Genomic DNA, 20703 nt, shown 5'->3' with positions numbered 1-20703 from the left:
TTCCAGGGTTAATGAGTAGCCATCAGTCTGCCCTGTTGGCACTGTGTGACATCACGAGAGCACCTAGAACTGCTGAGATCTGCTGCTGCTTCCCAGTGCTGTCTTCCAGGGGAACTGGTGTGCAGACAGAAGTGAGCTCTGCTCAGCGGGAATGTGCTTCCTTGCAGAACAGGGGGATGTGAGAAAGCACTTTAGCCCCAGGTCTTTGTGTCACTGCAGGAGGCAAACCTGCAGTTCGGAGTGACAGGAAGCAAGGGGAAAGCTTGTTTGTTAGGGTACCTCCTGGTAAGTGTGTGATTCCACAGTAGGCATGGTTGTTAGGGAAGGAATGGTTGTTAGGGCACTCCGTGGTAAGTGTGAGCTTCCAGGCTTTCATTTATGGCCCAGCACAAGCTGCATTGGCATGACAGTTGGTTGGACTTGAAGGAGAAAGGGACCATGTGGGAAATTTGGTGACAAACCCATGGAGCGTAAGCAGCAGGAGCGAGAGCCGCTCTAGGGCCTCGTTAGCAGGAGTTACTTATTTATTGTTGAGAGGGTCTCACTCTCTGGTCCAGCCTGGCGTTGGAGTTATCCTCCTGCCTCAGCCTCCCCGGCCTGTGATTATAGGCCTGTGCCTTCACGCTAGGCTGAGCAGCAGGCTTTAGACATAACTCTTTTTGAGTTCCCTCCTATTAAGGTTGCTTTGCTCAAAAGTCTAGATTAGATGAGCCCTGTTCAGGTCAGGTATTGGCCCCTCCCAGAGTCGGAATACAGAGATGTGATGTAGGGCAATTGCCTTAGGTTCTCTCTTTGTATGTTTAGGGCCATTCCCATGAAGCAGAAATCAAAAGCTACACACCCTTCCTAGAAATGGTTAGAACATCTCTTTGGTAACCCTATTTTTTTTTTTTCCTGCATGTCTTTCTGCTTACATCCAAAAAGAGAGATGTGTCAGCGTGTCTTGTTTGTTTGTTTGATTCGTGGTTATCTGTAGCAAGGTTCTGCTGTCTGTCCCAGGCTGGCCTGGGTGCCCTGGCAGCCCCCTGTCTCAGTAATGTGCACCAGAGCACCCGGTCCAAGTGCGTGGGTTGGGTGCAGCCTTTCCTGTGGAAGAAAGCCCAGATGCAAGCTGAGGTGCCATAGCTAGAGGCCGCGCCATTGTGCAGACAGGGGCACGGGGCATTCCAGGTCTCTGTGATTGTTGGTTGGTATTTTAGAGCTGAAACTGTGCCTCCTTGTGTCTGCATCATGGAGAAGAGGAATGCGTGTTTAGAGAGGAACGGCGAGAGGTCCTTGCTACTCCAGCAACCAGGAAGGAAACAGTGGCTGAAGCCCGAGGTGTCTGTCTGCACAGATCCCAAACCAGTTCACTGCAGACAGCAGCTTGCTTTCTGCTACCCTTTGGCTTATGGTGGCCATGTTCCTAGCAGGGCAGCTCAGTTCTTCAGTCTACCCACCCCCACTTTCTGGTCTTCCCAGACTCGGTGAAGGGGCAGCTTCCCCTTAATAGTCGGGGAAGGCAGCCTACCCAGTTCATGCCTGTGTTTCCTTTCTGTGTTTTTGTATGTGTTGGCTTTTTGTTCCTTTTAAAATTGGAGATGGCTCCCTTGGTAAAGAGCCTGCTGTGCCAGGGTGAGGGCCTTGGTTTGGGTCCCTAGAACCTGTGTGAAAGACCAGGCATGGCAGCATGGGCCGTGACCCCAGAATCGGATAGGCAAAGGCAGGCGGATCCCCGGGACAGGCTGCACAGCTCATCTGTTTTCAGTGAGCTCCAGGTTCAGTGGGAGATCTCTTTCAAATAAGTGAATGAATGAATGAATGAAATAGGTGGAGAAATAACCGACAAGGCACACACCCATAGCTGTCCTCCTGTCTCTGCAGACATCCATGTGCACACCACAATTGCTGTGCACTTACACACTTGTTGGCTTTCTTCTGAGTTGATATTTTGTTCTATATGTTGAATACCAGTTTGTTACTTGTTCTACAAACGCTTTCTCCCAGCTTAGAACTTCTCCTCAGTTATGTAAGTGCTTTTTAGAGTAGAGGTTAATTTTGGTGAAGCCAGGAGTGTGAGGGAGCCACGTGTGCATTCCCGCCAGAGAGATGAACTAGGGCGCCAGGGTCTCCTTTCCCCCTTTTGATTTGGTCTGGCACACAGTCCCTGGCACAGTGCCATCAACATTCAGGAAGACGCTCCCCGACTCAGTCACACCTTTCTGGAAACAACCTCTTGGTCACACCTAGAGGTGTGTTCTCATGGCAATTCTAAACACAGCCAAGACACCTGTGGAGATTCACCCTCCCAACCCGGCTGCCTGTCAACCTGACACTGGACCTGGACACTTTGTATCCTGACATTCCCACCTGACCACCCAAGTTTGGCTTCTCTCTCTATGTAAAATGCTGTCAGTCCACCCCTAAAGTTCTCACAGACTTTGCCAGTTCCAGTGCTGTTAGGAACCCTCTTCTGAAGCTCTCAATTCTGATCTCTTCACTGTGGGACCCTGTTGAAAGTAAACAGACGGGCGACACACTTGCAGTGCACGACAGCACGGAGTAAACATTTCAGAAGGGATGATGGCCATGGGAGGATGGCAAGCAAACATCTGGTCAAAGCAAAACCTAAACACATAGGGCAGACACCAAACCGCCCCGCTCCATAGCCGGCCTCTGGGCTAACCAGTCACCTGGGTTCTAGTGGCTGCCGGCAGCCCAGCCGTCAAGCTCCGTTGTCTCCGCTGCAAGGAGCTTCTCTTTTGACTTGATGGCTACAGCTTCCCTCGGAGTGGAGTCTCATAGATATGCCCAGACTAACAATCAATCACATCTGGGATCCAGTGGGTAATGTTTGGCTGGATTTTTGGAGACAAGGTCTCATTCTGTAGCCCATGCTGCTGCATGTTGGATTTCTGTGCTGTTGATGCTGAGACTTCATTTTCTTTTGATTTATACTTTTAAGTATATATTGTGAGTTTTTATTTGCTAATATTTTTAAAAGTTTGGGTGATGGTGGTACACACCTTTAATCCCAGCACTTGTCAGGCAGAGGCAGGCAATTTACTGAGTTCTGAGTTCTAGGCCAGCCTGCTCTACAGAGTAAGTTCTAGGACATCCAAGACTACACAGAGAAACCTTGTCTCAAAAAGCAAACAAAAATCATGGCTTGGAGTCTATTATAGTGGCACGTGCCTTTAATCCCAGCACTCAGGAGGCGGAGGCAGGTGGATTTCTGTGAGTTAGAGGCCAGCCTGGTCTACAGATCGAGTTCCAGGACAGCCAGGGCTCCACAGAGAAACCCTGTCTTGAAAACTCAGACGAGCTCCTGTGGTGCAGTTGGTTGGTGTGAAGCACTTGTGTGAAAAATACAACTAAACGAGATTTTCTTAAGTTCTTGATGTGTAGAGTATACGCGGCCTAAGTTTCCAGTCATCTCTTACTGTGTGAGATGGTCTAGAAAGATCTTCAGACTGAGAAGCATCAACAAGCAGCATATTTAGAGATTGCGCTGCCACTCATATAGGGAAAAGGGAAGCAAAATCATCCATCTGTGTGAGTTTATCAAACGAAGGTAAGGGAGGTATGGAGTCAGGGTTTATGGAAGGGGCTGACGCTTCCAAGTTTCATCTTTTTATATAGCTTAGGTTTTTCCAGGTCTGTTACTTTTCACATTTAGATGAGAATGGAAGTTGGAAAAATCCTAAATTGCTAAAACAAGTGAACTACTTATATTTTAAATTAGTACTATGTTCACATTAGAAAATCAGTCCAAGTTACTTATTAACACAGTGTGTGAACATTTACCCTCAGCTTTAGTGGAGTTGGGGACATAAAGATCCTCCTCTCTTCCTGCCATGTTTACTTTCTGCACTCATGTGAACAAAATAGTTTAGGGACAATTTTAGGTGCAGTGAGGATTGAGTTGTGAAGTTGTTGGAATAACGGCTTCCTTGAGAAAGAGGAGATGTGTAAATATGGGGTAGGAGAAGGAAGGAATAAATCTTTGGGGGAAAGGATTGCAGTTGAAGACATCAGTTTAATCCATTATTTTTAAAACCAGTATATATTCACATGTGAATAAATTGTGAAACATTAAAAATAGAATCTGTGGGACTAGAGAATGGGTCAGCCCCTTATCCCAGTTCCAGGGCTCTGGCACCCTCTTCTGACCTCTCTAGACATCCACACACATGACATACGACCTCTGTAGGTATCCACATACATGACGTATGACCTCTACAGGTGTCCACACACATGACACACCCTCATAAGGACACTCACATACAGATAAATAAAAATTAAAATAAGCATTAAGTTAACAAAATAAGAATCCATACCATAATAAACTTATTGATAAGCAAATACATGGGGGTGAGGCTCTTGCTTAATGAAGAATCCAAGCTCAGGAGCTGGAAGCCATCACTTTGAAGCCAGTTAGCATGGCTAGCAATGGTTAGGGGTGCCAAGGATCAAAACAAAACCAGGGAATCACTGACCATATTCTCAGTGTCTTGCAGCATTTCCCCACAGACTGTATTAGTTGCAAGGAATAAAATAGCGATTATACATTGGTAAGACCCAGCAACAGTATGGAACAGATGGTCACCATGTGACTGCAGTTATGACACCCCAAAGGGACACATCCTCATCTCTGCCCAAGTGGCATGACCTCCCTTTAGGAGGAACCATCAGGCGAATCCTGAATCAGGAATGCTATACTTTCGAAAACGGAGCGGCACGAGCAGAGGGCGTGTTTTATGAGTACGTTAGTCCCCTGTAAATGAAGGCTGCAGAAGGAGCGCTGTTCCCATTAGAGGCCATGATGTCATCGTGGGCTAGCAGTGCACTGCTTGATCTAACGGAAGATCAAGCCTGCCAGGTTGAGAGAAGGTGCTGTAGAACCTATCACTGGATCAGCTGAGAAATGTGGCTACACAGACTGAGGGATGGGCAGATGAAGGTGTAACGACGCGGATTATCTGGAGTTGATGGCTCTGTTTTGTCTGTAGAGGAATGTACCCCTAGCGAAATGCACAGTCGCAGAGAAGCAGAGAGCTGTGATGCTTGTGGCACTTGTGATTTATCCTGGGGAGGGGCTGGGGAAGAACAGATGAGCGCAGATTGAAATAAGATGGGTAGCTAGAGGTAGGTGAGCCTGGCTTTACTGTGGTTTCTGTGTTCTTATACCGCGTTTGTAACTCCTCTGTAAGTTTGAAATTATTTTGAAGCAAAATATTTAAAACATTAAAAACACCTGCCCTTTATTCCAGAGTGTTCTCATTTACGGAGCCCTTGTTTCTCTGCCTGGAGTCGGGGTTTGGAATGAGTGGTTTGCAGTATTTCTCTCCGCTTTGGTGTTGAACTCTGCAAACCACCCTTGTCAGCTGTGGCAGGAGTTAGGAGAAAACAAGCCATTCGTGGCTCCGGAGACTCTGTTTAGGGGCACGTTTTCTCTTGTAACTACAATCACACCTGCTCGTCAGCTGCTGTCCTCAGGATTGTCACTATCTTATATTTTAAAGGGCTTTTAGAACAATTCATTCAAATTTTAAAAAGCCCTTGATTATTTAATGCTCTTGTTTTATACATTCTGGCCTTTTTATTGCCCTAATAGGTATACATTTGCTTGTTAACTGTCTGCCATTGTTTCCTGTCTGCTTTCCTAGGTGTTGAGGATGTTATACCAAACAAAACAAATTTCTGCTCTCATGAATTTTACTTTCTGTGTGTGTGTGTGTGTGTGTGTGTGTGTTGGGGGGAGTTAGGGAAAACAAGAGAAGAAGTTAATTGGAGAGAAGGGACTGAGGGGATCCGAGGGCAGATTTGGGAACACTGCCTGGGACGGCTGCACAGAAATGATGTCTCATGAGGGCACTCACAGACAGAGCAGCCAGTGCGAAGGCCTTGAGGCTGGATGTGCCAGGTCTGTGAGGTGTGAGGACGTGGTAGTAAATGGTGGCGGGAGCACTACCATGTCTTACTGACTCTTTGATGACTGTGTTGATTCTCACTGAGGGCAAGGAGAAGCCGCTGTGAGATAGGGATGCTCTACACTGTCTGATCGTCCTCTCCTGAGAAAGGACTGGAGTAGAGTCGGGGTAGAGATCTGAGGATCAGCTCCTAAACCCTAGCTGGAACTCATGAGACAGATGACGCTGACATTGACCAGCACAGGTACTGTGTAAGTGAAGAGACTCTGACTGTACTTTGGGAATTGTCAGTTGTATCTGCTGCTGGAGTGTAGGGAGGGGCAGGAACTAGGCTTTTAGCGGTGGGGATGGAGGAGGGATCAGTCGAGGTGGGAAGGGAGTCACCAAGAATGGGGTCAGACTAAGAGAGTGAGGAGCAGGGACAGGAACCTGTCAGCATGCCCGGGTGGGGGTGATGCTGGTGCTTCCTGTAGCTCAGGGAAGGGCTGTAGGTTACCTGCTGCCTCTAAGTTTCAGTGGCGCGGTGCTGGGGAGAAATCTCATAGGAGCGTGCTCAGTTTGAATGGGAGGGTCCTGGCAGGCAGAAGTGATGTCCGACTGTCCCTACAGGGGTATTAGGGGAAAGGGTTGTTTATCTTCTAGTAATTGGAGATCTGTCTGCCAGGAGTTGTTATTTTCTTGGGAGGACACAGAAGTGGGGCTTAACCAGCAATGTCTGTGCTTAGCAGCAGGCTGACGTCTGTACTGACAGAGGTTTAGAGCCCATGTGTGACCGTGAAGCTGGCACAGTGGTGGGGGTGGGGGGCGGTACCTTCAGCTCCTGTGGGATCAGGTCAGCATGTGGAGGGCTACAGATTTCATGGGCTCTTTTGTTTGTTTCCTTGGTGCTTTTCATTATGTTGTCTGGCAGGTGTCCCAGGAGAGCCATAGGAGGCTATAAAATGGCTTATTAAAAGTTTCTTTCTGAAAGTGAGCATTTTGTTATTATTTAATGGTTCACTTTGTTTAAACTCAGAGACCCTTGAAAATGGCTAAAGACTGAGAAACAGTGTTTTTTTTTTTTCATTGATCTGCAAACTACCAAGAGTTACTTGATTCTAAGTCCCTTAGACTTTGCTGAGATCGAGGCATAGCTAACATTTAGCTAAATCTGGAGTTCAGGCGATTGCTTCTAATTTATATAACTGAGTTTTGAAATTCAGATTTTTATGTATGAACATTTGTGCGTTTAAAAATACTCAACCCTTTGACACTGTACCAGACTCACTCTAAATCAGAGGTAAACAAGGCAGGATATAAGAATATATAAACTTATAAGGGCCATGGTGGAAACACTGTCTAAATTGTGGCCTGTTTAAAACTTGACACCTTGAAATTGTTTTGTAGGCTACAAGTAGAATGTGCTGACATCTTCTAAGCTTTTTCTTGGCTGAACTTATATTGAAATGCAAGCTTAGAAAGCTCCATCCACTGTATCGTGTTTTATATCTGAGCTTTACAGTATCTCTATCTGCATGCCACTCAGAAGGATGGAGTCAGGAAAACATTGGCACATAGCTGGCTCTTCCAGTTGTCTGGCTTTCTGTTTCTACTTTATCTGATACCTGCTTGGGCCTGGCCTCTCAGAACTGGCAAAACCAGATCATCAGCACGTGTAAGAAAAAAGGAAACAACTCGGGAAGAAAGAGCAGAAGGTAGGAACAGGCCTTTCACCAACGAGAAGCCATGAGGTAGCCAGTGAGTACGGTAGAATATGCAGCATCAGTAAGGAGCAAGAAGATGCAAATTAAGATTGCAGTGAGTACCATTTTATATCCTAAAATTATAAGGAAGTGAAAGGATATAGCTAAATATGAGCCATTATTGCTCATGAGAGCATAATTGCTAAGCACATAGTAGGGAATAAATTTAGTATCAGGAAAATTGAATGGATGAGTCTTGGAGATGTAATATTGAATAGAAACATTAAGTCAAACATAAGAGCTGTTTGTCATTTTTATAGATTTATAAAGAAACTAGAATACCATCTTGTTGAAAGAGACATAAATATATAATATACTTAAAACAATGATGAAGGCAAAATAGACGTGTGCATCTATAGATGGCGGGAGTCTGAGGTGTGGAGTAACAGGAGTAACCTACGTTTAGTTCTTGAGTTAGGAGACAGTTGCTAGATGTTCTGTTTTTGTTTGTCTGTATCTGGAGGCTCTTGTGTAGCCCCTGCTAGACCTCCAACTTCCTATGTAGCTGCGGATGGCCTTGAATTCTTGTTCTGGCCTCACTTTCCAAAGTACTGTTGTTTGCGGATATGGCTCGTTTGCTTTGCACTTCAGAATGATGCCGTGCTTTGTAACCCAACCCCAAAGTGGTTACTAATTCTTTTATTAAAAGAATGGATTTTTCGCCAGGTGGTTGTGGTGCACGCCTTTAATCCCAGCACTCGGGAGGCAGAGGCAGGCAGATCTCTATGAGTTCGATGCCAGCCTGGTCTATAAGAGCTAGTTCCAGGACAGGCTCCAAAGCTATAGAGAAACCCTGTCTCGGGGGAAAAAAAAAAAGAATAGATTTTTCTTTTGTTCTGTTTTGCTGTTCTACACGTGTGTTAGGGAAGTGTCAGTGCTAGGAAGGGTCCTGACCCACGTGTTAGAATTTCTCTGAACTGTGTCTACACATGAAGTAGAATGCACATATTATATCTCTGAACTGTGTGTCTACACATGAAGGAGAATGCACATTTTATATCTCTGAACTGTGTCCTACACATGAAGGAGAATGCACATATTATATCTCTGAACTGTGTGCCTACACATGAAGGAGAATGCACATATTTAGTTTTCATTTGATAAGATTCAGAGTCATGAACCTCACGATGTTCATGTTATTATTTTGCTTTGAATTTAGTTGAACATTTACAAATAATTGTAAGTAGCAAATAATATGTTCAAAATATAATTAAGATAGGGCTATAGTTCCGTTAGCAGAACATTTGTCTAGCATTCTGAATGTTGGAAAGAAATGTTGAATGAGAACATTAAGCCCTATAAAATAAGCACTGTTTGGTGTTATTTCTGTGGATTTGTTTATAGGATCTCCAGCATTCCATGATGAGCTGTGGTGGCTCACGTCTATAATCCTAGCACTTGGAAGGTGCATGCAGGAAGATTGATTACATAGTGAGTTCAAGGTCAGCCTATGCTACCTAAGACCGGTTAAGTTGGATTTAGGACAGGTGTCTTCACTGCAATTTGAATTACTAGTGGTGCCGCTAAGTTGCTGGTTTAAATGTTTCTTCCTCAGTGAGCTTGTTTGTGTGTCTACCATCTGATACAACATGCAACCTAAAGTTGTTGAAAAGCAGTGAAGGATTCTGAAAAGAAACATTTATTATCTGTTTGTCTCCTTCTGTGTGCCTGGCGTGTTTATTGAAGTCAGAGTCCACCTTGCAGAAACCAGCTCTGCCTGATGAGCTCTCACTCATGAACTGGGCTCGTTAAGAAATGGCTTCCAATTTTTGAAGAATATTTTTCTCTCCAACTTTACCTTCTAATTAATTAACTATCAGCCAAGCTTGGTTGGCAGGGTGGTATTTGCCTGTAATCCCAGCAGTTGGGAGTTCAAGGCTAGCCTGGGCTACAGAGTCTCAACAAATAAATAAATAAACACAAATAAAAACCATCAGCAATAGTAAAAAGAAACAGCCAAGAAGTGAGATACTTATCACAGCTAGATTATTTTTGGACAGGTATTGAGTGATTAACTGGTTTTGTTTGAATTATTATACTATGAATAGTGAGATTAACAAAGTTTTATGACCCAGACTAGTAGTGCGCAGGAAAGCAGAATGTTGCTACTCACATTTGAAGGCATGGAATGCTGACTCTATATCCAGACACTAGGATTCTCATGCTGAAATAGGGACTCACAAATAAGAGAAAAATTTAAATACTCTGTGTGTGGAGTGGCTGGAGTGTGACCTGTGAGGGAGGGTGGGGGTTTCTGATTTTAAATTCACACAAATCCGTTTAGCTCTTCACTGCACGTACCTCCTGATGCTGGACACACATACCTAAGGGGATACTGGTTTGTTTGTTTGCTTGTTTTCTCTGAAGGGGAGACAAGTGAATACGAGCCCCATGGGGTAGCTCTGGCTTTAGGTTGGCCCCGTCACTCACTACGGCTTTGTCAGTTTGTCTTCATGTAACTTCTCTGGGTCTCAGTTTCTTCACCAAGTGAAAAAGCCAAACTGGGTGACCTATCATGGATACTTTAAGTGACCTGCTTTTCATGGATTTTAAGAAAAGCTACCAGCCCTATTTCTTTTTTAAAAGCTTCTTCTTACATTTTGTTTACTCTTTTTGTGTGCTCGTCTGTGCCTGCTGACCTTCTGGAGTCCAGAGAGCAGCTTGTAGGAATCCTGCTTCTCCATCCAACGTGTGGGTTCCAGGGATCAAACTCAGGTGTGGTTGTCAGGCTTGCCAGCAAGCACCTCCCCTCACTGAGCCATCTTGCTGGCCCCTCTCCTGGGTTGTTTTAAAGCAGGGTTTATCTGCCTTGAGTGATGGGCTCTTCGGTGTTGAAGGGAGGCGGCAGGTAGAGGTGGCAGAAGATCCCGGGTCAACTCGTCTTCAGGACATGAGCTGAGTCTCTTTCTTTCTCACAGGTGTGATACCCTCGACATCTTCTTCAGGAAGAAAGTGCCTGTATTCCTGCCTCTACAGGTTCATGCCAGCCCAGCTCACAGAATCAGGTCAGTTTGGGGACTTCATTAGGCTGTTGGTAAAGGAGCCAAGGACAGAATCCTTGAGTCTCCTGAGCTGGGGTTCCGAACGCCCGCCGAGGTTTTCATTCTGCTTCATCCCTGATAGCTGGGTAAGCTTGGGAATGCCATTTTCTCTTCATTCGCACCAAACCGGGTCTGTTGGAATTCACTATCTTCAGCGGCAATTCTGTCTTTAATCATCAATATTTTTAGTATTGGTACCTGTAAATTGTAAATGGAGACTGGTCGTTCATCTTCCGGCCGTCCATATGGGAATAATCACACAGAAACTATATTAATTACAACACTGCTTGGCCAAGGGCTTACACGTGTTCCTACTTAGCTCTTACATCTTAAACTAACCCATTTCTATTAATCTGTATATCGCCATGAGGCTGTGGCTTACTGGTAAGGTTCTGGTGTCCTTCTGCAGCTACGTGGTACCTACCTGTTTCTGTCTTCTTTCTCTCTGCATTCAGGTTAGTTTTCCTGCGTAGCTATATTCTGCCCTACCATATGCCAAAGAAGCTTCTTTATTAACCAATGGTAATAAAACATATTCACAGCATACAGAGGGGAATCCCACGTCAGTAAATGACAAAATCATGTATTAGAAACATTTTCTTTGTCTCTTTCCTGGAAAATACTGAGTTTTGATGAACTAACACATCATAAAGTGAAATTATATTAGATTGTTAGTGCACTTACCATATACGTGGAGCGTCATGGCCTAGCAACATCCCCCACCCCACCCCTGCTGATTGGAAGCTGCCCCTCTCTGCTCCGTCCAGCATCTGAGACTATTGCACCATCACTGGACCCAGAAAAGAGCAAAATTCAGTACTGAAAGCAAGGTTTTTAGGAGGTGTATACTGTTTTGACACTGGAGTCGGCAGCAGTGAGCTGGGACGTCTGTAGTAACTTCAGAGTGCAGGGTTCTTTAATTAGTTCTGTTGTCCCCACTGTGAGTGACCAGCTGGAGTGGAAAGTGGCATTGTAGGTGTTTGTGAGTCCTAGGACTCTGCAACTGCCTTAATTGTAGCATTTCATTTTAACTGAGGGACTTTGAATTGCTTATTTTTTCACAGGCTATCAGTTCTTCAGGAATGTTCTTCACTGTGGAGATGGTGCCTCTTGGGCCATCTTCTCTGCTATTTGAAAATCCCCCAGCTTAACTAAAAAGGGAAAGGTATCAGGCTTTTCGGAGTTTTCCAGGAGACACAGATCCAAGGGCAGAAACACAGCCAGGTTGCACAATGGCGACCCAGGGGCCTAAGCACAGAAATTCCTTGCCAGCTCTCAGCAAAGTGTCTGTTCTCTGGACATATACGTGTTTCCCTGTCCTCTGCACACACTCACCTTTCCCCATATACTCTTTACACACGGTGTGTTTCACTCTCTTCTGTACACACTCAGGTTTCTCTGTCCCCTGCTCCTGACCCTGGTAACTCCTGCCTTCAGCCATCACCCTTCCTGCTGGCAGCATGCTTCATTGCTCCTCCCAAGCTGTGTCTCAGTGGAGACCCCTGGCAGGCCTCCATTCCTCGCCCGGCTCCAGACAGGCTCAGGAGAGGGGCATTTAAAACCTCACATCGGCCTTCCCTTCAAAGCCTGTTCTCTAAAAAGCCCAACTTCTTTTCTCTGAAATGCAGGGGTGGTCACCTGCCAGCGCCCCTTCCAGCAGACAGCGTGCGCAGAAAGTCAGTGGTACAGCACGCTTAGATCCCAGCCCCTGTACCCAATGAGGAACTGAAGCGTTTCAGGGAAGGAACTCAAGAAATGACAGGTGAATTTGTGAATACAGACACCGATTGAAGCTGAAAATGTCCAGTGGAAAAAGTTCTTATAATCTGGATAAAATTGTAAAATAAAGTAGCATATTGCTAATAATTTTAGGATTTTAGATTATAATTTATTTTTCCTTAATTTTAAGAAATGCTGGTTAAAAGTTAGTACCCAGGAGGACGAGCTGTGTCTTCACGGGGCAGAGCACTGACCTGGCAGGCCGAAGACGCAGAGTCCGGTGTTCGTCACCATGGACGAAGGATAAGTCACTGAGGAGGCACAGAATTTAGGTCTCAGAATGTTGAAATGTTTCATCATCACTTTATCTTGTGCTGTGAAACTTTGTATAATTTTCCCCTTTTCTGTAGACTTTTGGCTTATTGACCGATACCTGAGATTTGCACCTCACAGATCTATTTTTAAATCCTTAGTGTCCTTAGTGGGGGCTTATTTGGAGAACAGAGTATACATTGATCTTCATCTAAAGGGGCAATTAATTAACAACAACACCTGTAGAGAAACCCAAGTGGTCTAAGTGTGAAAATCGCCAGGCTCCAGACACGCTGCTCCAGTCAACTGTCTGCAGATTTCCTGAGCGCCTCTCGTTTTCTCATCAGTAAAATGGCTCTGCTACTGGTTCTTAATAGAAGCGTCAGAGGTGACGACCGCTCACAGAGGCGGCCTGGTGCAGTAAGAGGCGTGGCTCTGCCTGACTAGGGAAAGGAGCAGAAGGTCCAGGTCCCCATGGCCTTGTCAGGGAGTGTGCTGGTCATTTCCTCTGTGACCTGTCCTACCAAGATCTCTGCTAAAAACGCCTGCATGGATTACTGTGGCCGTGAGATGTCTGGCTGCTTCCAGGGCCTCCTGAGGAGCAGATCCTTGAGGAAGTGGATCTGTGTAAGTAAGGAGAAGGGAGGAGCTCAGGAGGAAGTCTCCCACACCCAGGCACCATGACCTGATTGGATCAGGCGTCAGACGTGTGTCCGGGCACATTGTGTTGCTGTGTTTTTTCCTTCAGGAGTGACTGACAGACTTGTAATCTCAGCACCTGGAGGCCACAGTGAAGGGACAGTGTGGGCCAGCCTGGGCTACATGGGGACCTGTCAGAAAGGAGAGACGGAACAAACACAAATGAGTGTAACGAAAGTGCTTGGCCGTATAACTGATCTCGATGAAAGACAGGAAGCAGGTGATCTCTGGTACACAGACTCTCAGGCTGTTTTGTTAGTTCTTCGTGCACTGAGGCAGGAAACTCAAAGAAACTGGCCTAGACTCCACTTCAGAAGCCCAGGTTCAGGACCCTGTGACTGTATGGATGGCCATGTGAACAATCAGATTTCAAATCATACAGAGAAAGGAACAGAATCCTTAAAAATTTTTTTTTCTTACCTAATATTTTTAGTTTTTTATATAAAAAATTAGGATATCCAATTACTTGTTCAAGAGTTGCCTCTAAGAGCCTCACAGGTATGAATATACCTCTCTGCCCCAGTTTTGATATAAGTTAAACTTTAAAGATTAGAGTCAAGATTTGGCTTAGTTCAAAAGCATTAGTAGACAAGCCTTGTGCTTTGCCATATTTGAGGATAGAATATTCAGGAACGAGGGCTGTGGGGTGTGTGTGTATGCACGTGTGTGCACATATGTATGTTTACATATCTTTGAAGGAAAACTGCTCAAAGTTTCTTAGAAAGCAAACCATCCCACTTGAAAGGATGCCTCTTGCTGGGCTGGGGGAGGGCTCAGGGGTGAAGTGCTGTGGCACAAACCTGATGACCCGTGTCTCATCCAGACACAACGGTGTAGGTGATCGCAGTGTTGCCCCAGCAGGCTAGGAGGTGGAGAGAGCAGATACGGCAGCTGCGCCTGGGGTACACAGTAGCAAATAACAAGGAGACTGTCTCAGCAAGATGGAAGGCACAGTGCTATGCCCAGAGCTGCCCTCTGACCTCCACTTGCATGCTGTAACACACACATGCGCGCGTGAGCGTGCACACACACACACACACACACACACACACACACACACACACGGAGGGGGAGGATTAAAAAATAGAGCGCATTAAGCCTGACTGTGAAGGTCTTCCCACACACTTAGGTTGTCTAGAAATCAGTGATTGTGTTTTTATGTGGGCTTATCTTTCTCTCCTGTGCTTCTTAGATTATGCTTTTCGGTGTTTTTCATTTCTTGCACCTGCTGAAGAATAGCCTGTTCAAAGAATTAAGTTTGATAATGTCACATTTATATTTGAAATCCACCTACATCATCTGAATAATAACTAATGGTAATAAAAACAGTATTATTAGTAGGTAGCATTTACTGTTTCCTTGGGTTTCTTTATCATATATTCCTTCATTTATTCTTCCTAATAAATAGATTCCATTATTGTTAGTCTAATTTTCTGCTTGGGTGGTGATAGGGCCAGAGTCACTGGCTGGTTCCAACACTCTGCAGCTGCATGGGTCTTATAGGAAAAACATCTCACTTCTTCCTTTTGACCCTAAATGGGCATGAAACATTTTGACTGTTTGTGTTTGAACAAAGTATTAAAGATGATAGACATTTGTATCAGGCTCTTTTCTTTTAGGCTACCAGCCATCTCCCAAATCATGACACAGACTTGTTAGTTTTGAATGCCCTGACTACCTTGGGCATGTTTCTGGCTAGCTCTTTTAACTTAAATTAACCTGTTTCTCTTTACCTTTTGTCTTGGGGCTTATTACCTTTTTTACTTCTGTATATCTTACTTTCACTCTTTCTCATACATGGATGGCAGACAGCAGCTGCCTGACTTCTTGCCCGCAGCATGTCTCTCTTTCTCTCTTCCTCATTCTCTCATCTTCCTTCTCTCAAACCTAGATTTCTCCTCCTATTTATTTTGTCTGCCCACCAGCCCCACCTATCCTTTCTCCTGCCTAGCTATTGACTGTTCAGCTTTTTATTAGACCAATCAGGTGCCTTAGGCAGGCAAGGTGAAGCAAATGCAACTTATCTTTACACAATTAAACACATCCTTATATTGTTAAACAAATACAGCATAAATAAAAGTAATACATCTTTGCCTAGTTAAAATAATATTTTACAACAGTTATTGTATTAAGCAGATGTTTCAGCCATCTTATTCTATTGGTGAGAAAAATATAAAACTCCCTGGTAGGAAGGTGTTTCAGGAAGAGTGTTCCTTCATGCTCTAACCATGGGTGGAGGTAAAATTTTATTTGGGGAAAAGCCTACTGACCTGAAACTGAATCTCAAGCACTGCTAAATCTAATTGTATTTTTGGTATTTAATGTGTTTAGTACTTTACTCTGGAACTCTATCTGTTTAGGTAGTTGCCCGTAGTTACCTTTTGCTGTAGACAGCGTGTGTATGAGACAGAATCTCACTGTGTTGTCCTTGCCGATTTCAGACTTGTGACCTGAGTGCTGGGATTACAGGCATGAGCCTGCACCCCTGGCTCTGGAGTCATTTTGAAAACAGCTATCCTACTGCCATATCCTTTAGATCTCCAGGGCAGGGAGTGCAGCCAGGCTGCCACAGACAAGAACCTTTCTAGGTGCCTGTGCCTTTGTTTCTCTCCTAGAGTTGCCTGTATCTTGTTTTTGTTGCTGGTTGCTCAGCTTTCTTAGCATGTTCAGTGGTCCATCCAAGTCCGAAGGCTAACTACGTAAGTACCTTGTTGTGTGTCTCCTCAGTAGGAGAGCGGGGCCATGCGCCCTTTCTGAGGGGTGTCTAGTAGCCATTCTCAGAGGAGTGTACCTGGTAGGAGAGAGGAGCCATGTCCCATTCTGAAGGATGTCCAGCAGGCATTCTTGGAAGAGTGCAGCTTAATGTTCATGGAGAGTTTCCTGCCCAGATCCAGGGAAAGGGCGGTTTCTCTAGGACCTTGTGGCAGGAAGAAAGGGAGTACGCTTACTGTAGTAACTGGAAGGGAAAGTCAGAGATTGTCCTGGAAAAAAGCAGGAGGTGCAAGTTGGAGTCTGTTTCAAGGTTACTAATTTGGGGTGTCTCTTTATGGTTTCTTGCATTTATGGGTACTGGGTTTTGTGCTAGACTTTATTTCTGTAGCTCTTTCCGAGTCTGAACAAGAGTGCATTCTAGCTCTAGTGGAACAGGTATCTGAGTGAGAACTTCACTCTGTTCAAGAAGCAGGTGGGCCTCAAACAATCAGTCCTGCTTTGTCTGAGCAGACAGCAAAAACTGTGTGGAAACCTTTGGCATCTTTTCTGCTTTGTTTCCAAATTGGATATACCCCCCCCCCTTTTATTTTGGTTTTTCGAGACAGGGTTTCTCTGTAGCTTTGGTGCCTGTCCCGGAACTAGCTCTTTTAGACCAGGCTGGCCTCAAACTCCCAGAGATCCACCTGCCTCTGCCTCCCGAGTGCTGGGATTAAAGGCGTGCGCCACCACCGCCTGGCTCCCCCCCCCCTTTTTTTTTTTAAGAAAAAAAGCTTTATTTTATTTTATTTTCTCAGACGTCTTACTTTGTAGCCTTGGCTATCCTGGAACTCACTATGTAGACCAAGCTAGTCTTGAACTCACAGGGTTTTATTTTATTTTATTTTCTCAGACGTCTTACTTTGTAGCCTTGGCTATCCTGGAACTCACTATGTAGACCAAGCTAGTCTTGAACTCACAGGGATACCCCTGTCCCTGCCTCAGGAGTGGTAGAATTAAAGTTTGTTTTTTAAAAAACGTTTGCTCATTTGGTGTGCAGATGTCTGTCCGTGCACTTATACAACACTGTAAGTGTGGAAGTCAGAGGATGACTTTCAGGTGTTGGTGTTTTTCCTACCCCTGTGTGGAGCCTGAAGCTCGAACTCAAATGATCAAGTTTGTAGCAAGTGCATTTACATGCTTAGCCACTCTGCGAGCCCTGTGCTCCTTTCTGCATGCTTTACCTGAGCCCTGGATCTCAGCATGGTTGGATTTTTTAAAAGTTAGAAAACTACTCAACAAAATCAATAGACAATGTGTAAGGCGTTTTAAGTAATTCACAAGTTTTATAAAGACACTTTATGTTGGAGACCAGCTTTGACAAAAATACCACTTACCAGGTAGGGTCATGGGAATTAGGAAAACAGTAAAGAGAATGAAGATGTAAGTGAAAATAATAAAACAGAAACATAGGATAGCACCAGGAGGGAGTTCAGTGAATCCTGAAATTCGCCTGTGTTAAATGTCCATACACTTTTGTACCCCAACACAACAGGGAAGAAGACAAAAGACTGCTTTATGGTGGTACAAAGAGCAATTTGAGCCTTCAAGCCATTAATCCAGGAGAAAAGCATTCTGTTGTTTAGTCAGTGAACCCACCCCAGACCAAGTATCCTGAAGGCAGCCACACCCAAGGTCAAATCTCCTATTTCAATAGAAGGAGCTGAGTTTGCTTGAATAGCCTGACCACTGGCCAGGGTGGAGTGGATCCACCTGTGTGGCCGCCACCTTAATGTCAAAAGGACCAAGTAACCACACAGTAGGTCAGGGTGTGTAGCCACACTCGTCAACAACTTTGAACAAGCTAAAACTCTCTGAGCTTCAGACAAGGTGGAAATAGGCTCACATTTTTGGGCCCCCACAAGTTTAGTCCTCTAGTTTTGGTTTTCCTTGATGATACGCTCCAGTGAACATTGCTGTTGGAGAGATGTGTGTGGTTCAGCCATAGTTCTTCACCGCTGCAGCAGCTAGTTCTGCAACTCTGGGGTCCTGTACTGTTGTGGGCAGAGTCTTGTGCATTTGTTTATTCAAGGAAAAGAAAGAGCAGTCATGGTCTTCTGTGTTCTTCTCACTTCTAATGAGAATGGGAATCCGTTCTCAGGGGAAGCGGTGAACACTGCTGGAAATTTATCTCTACTCTGCCCTGAGTACTAGAAATTTAACTGAAGGACAGCTTTTGCTTAGCACATGTGAGTTTTGTTTTCAGGGCTGCAGAACTCCTACCCCTGCCCCCCCCCAAAAAAAAGCCAAAACGAAGCCAAGTCCTAGAAATGTAAAGGCAAAGGGAGAACGTCTCATTGTGTAACTCACCTCTCACTTCTTTTACTTCTTAGACAATCTCACTGTGTAGCCTGAGTCTGTGTAGACTCAGTTTCCTTCCCCACTCCCAGTCCCAGGATTGTAGGCACGCCACCCAACCATGACCAGCTTGCTTTTGTCCATTTAGACTCAAATACTTCGGCTAGTATTCTTAAAGAAATCCACATTCTTTATCTTTTTCTTTCTGGAGTCTGCCTAGTGACATGGGAAAATAATCCTGCCATAGGAGCAGGAAGCCACATGAGATGTACAAAAAAAAAAAAAAAAAAAAAATCTCCGAAAATCGGATAGCAGCAAAGATAGCTGTGCTTGGCTGGGGCTGACGGATGAGAACAGGGTTTACAAGGTGTCTTCCAGAACAGCGCTGAGTGAACCAGATCTGCATGATTTTCGTTGGGAAGGCCGAAGAGGTTGTATGCGTTAGACATTTTGTCAGTTTGCCAAAGGTTTTCTATGCATGTGTACAGGTAAAATTGAGATTTTTGCACTTTTTCTTGCGAATTTTCAAAGACATATTCACTACCACGCTCTGACAGCTTTGACGCGCTCTCACACGAGGCTGCATCTGTATACTGAGATATGACTCTTCAGCGGGATGCAGTTCAGAACCAGATCCTGGCTGTAGTCTGTTTTCTGTGGGTCCTAGGTAAACAGCTCTGCTCGGGACTTGGGCCTCTTGCCATCCTTTGTAGCTAGTGTGGGGGAAGGAGCAGAGACTGCAGCCAGCCGACTATCCTAGCTCTGTTCCTCTGGCCGCTGGTGCAGCTCTTCATCTTCATTCTCAACTTAGTAAATGAGTAAAGTGCTTCCGGTTTGTAAACTAAAGGAGACTCGTAGCCGGGGCTACACATGAAAATTAGTAGAAACAGGATAGATGACCTCTACATCACCTGATTATAGTTAGGATTAAAGAGGTCTCTTGTGAAAGACGGTGGGTAAATGTGGACCTGAAATATAGCAGCTACTTGGGTCAAGCTAAATGGTCAAATAAGTATGAAATTCCTTTCCTGAGAATACAGTCCTATACTGAACACTTGTGGGTGCCTAGGAAACAAAATGTGGGTATGAACCGTGGACTCATATCTCTGAGTGATGATGGCCTGAGAGAAACAAACGGCACATGCTAGAAAGTAACATCTTCTTTCAGAAATCCACTGAAGAAAGCAGAGCGGATAGTTAAATACACAACATGGAGAGAGAGAGAGAGAGAGAGAGAGAGAGAGAGAGAGAGAGAGAGAGCGAGAGAGCGCGAGCAATAATTCCTTTGATCTCTCGGGGTGGAATGTTAACGTTGGAGTGCTTGTTTGACTTATTTATAGTCTCAATGCATTCCTTTTGATGTTGCTTAGAGGAAATTTGTTTTATTTTTAAACATTTTTGTAAAAACAAAATAAGTTTGTCACAGTGCTTGCAGTTTGATAGTAGGGTTATAATGCCTGGCTCATAGGGTTAAGGGCCATTGTCTTACCGAAGTGGAATTTTAATTTTTGATGCTTAGACCCAGCTGTGAAGACTCTGCCTTAGTTCACGACGCAGGAAGAACTTTACTATATATTTAACTGTCTTTTCCTTGTAAGGAGACAGAATTCCAGCTCTGTCTTCCTCCGGTAGTGGCTGAGCCAGGTGAGAATACAGACATGTCAACCCAGTTGGTTTCCATTGCTGTGACACAGGCAAGGAGAGCAACTTTAAGGACCGGCTGACTTTGCCACTAAGGTTTTCATCCAGGAGCAGCTGTTCTGCTGTCCTGGGCTCTGCTGAGGGGACATCATGGCAGAAGGCATAGTGGAGTAGGTTTTGCCAGCAAGCAGAGAGCAGTGGGAAAGCAGGTGTCCCCCTAAGGCATGCCCATGGTGACCTTCCCCCAGCCAGGCCTCCCCTCCTCTAATACTTCATCCCCCTTTCAGTAGTGGCACTAGCTGGAGACTTGGCCTGTCACACATGTGCCTGCGGGGGCATTTGATATTGAAGTCATGGCATGTTACATGGTACAGGAAATAAGGGGATATTTCGGAAGGAAATAAAGGGTCAAAAAAAATAGTGGGAGCAGAGCATCTACACAGTGAACTGAGCAGAGTGTTAAGTTGGGAGAATTCGATGAGGCAGGACAGCTTGCTTCTTGGGTAGGTAACTGGGGAGTGGTGTGGCTAAGACACGGGCAGGGTAGCAGCACTTGCCTAGGCAGGTGGTTTCCATTCTTTGTGATGACGC

The 20703-nt window shown here is 45.0% G+C and overlaps 1 protein-coding gene across 8 annotated transcripts in view; it reads left to right on the top strand.

The window, feature by feature from the left end:
• Nucleotides 1–20703, top strand: part of Wdfy3 (WD repeat and FYVE domain containing 3) — a 225497-nt gene that overhangs the window by 16012 nt on the left and 188782 nt on the right. For 6 of the 8 annotated variants that reach the window (XM_050155577.1, XM_050155582.1, XM_050155580.1 and 3 more), the window contains exon 2: nucleotides 10573–10659. The gene's annotated coding sequence lies outside the window, so the exon portion shown is untranslated. Of the gene's footprint in view, nucleotides 1–10572; nucleotides 10660–12323; nucleotides 12458–20703 lie in introns of all 8 variants that reach the window. The other 2 variants (XM_050155579.1, XM_050155578.1) reach the window with 1 other exon arrangement.

The sequence above is a fragment of the Alexandromys fortis genome, unplaced genomic scaffold, assembly GCF_014885135.2.
Source record: "Alexandromys fortis isolate MF-2015 unplaced genomic scaffold, M_Fortis_MF-2015_v1.1 scaffold_87, whole genome shotgun sequence".
Classification (NCBI taxonomy): Eukaryota; Metazoa; Chordata; class Mammalia; order Rodentia; family Cricetidae; genus Alexandromys; species Alexandromys fortis.
The sequence above is the reverse complement of the archived record's forward strand: the minus strand, read 5'-3'. Positions and strand labels throughout refer to the sequence as shown.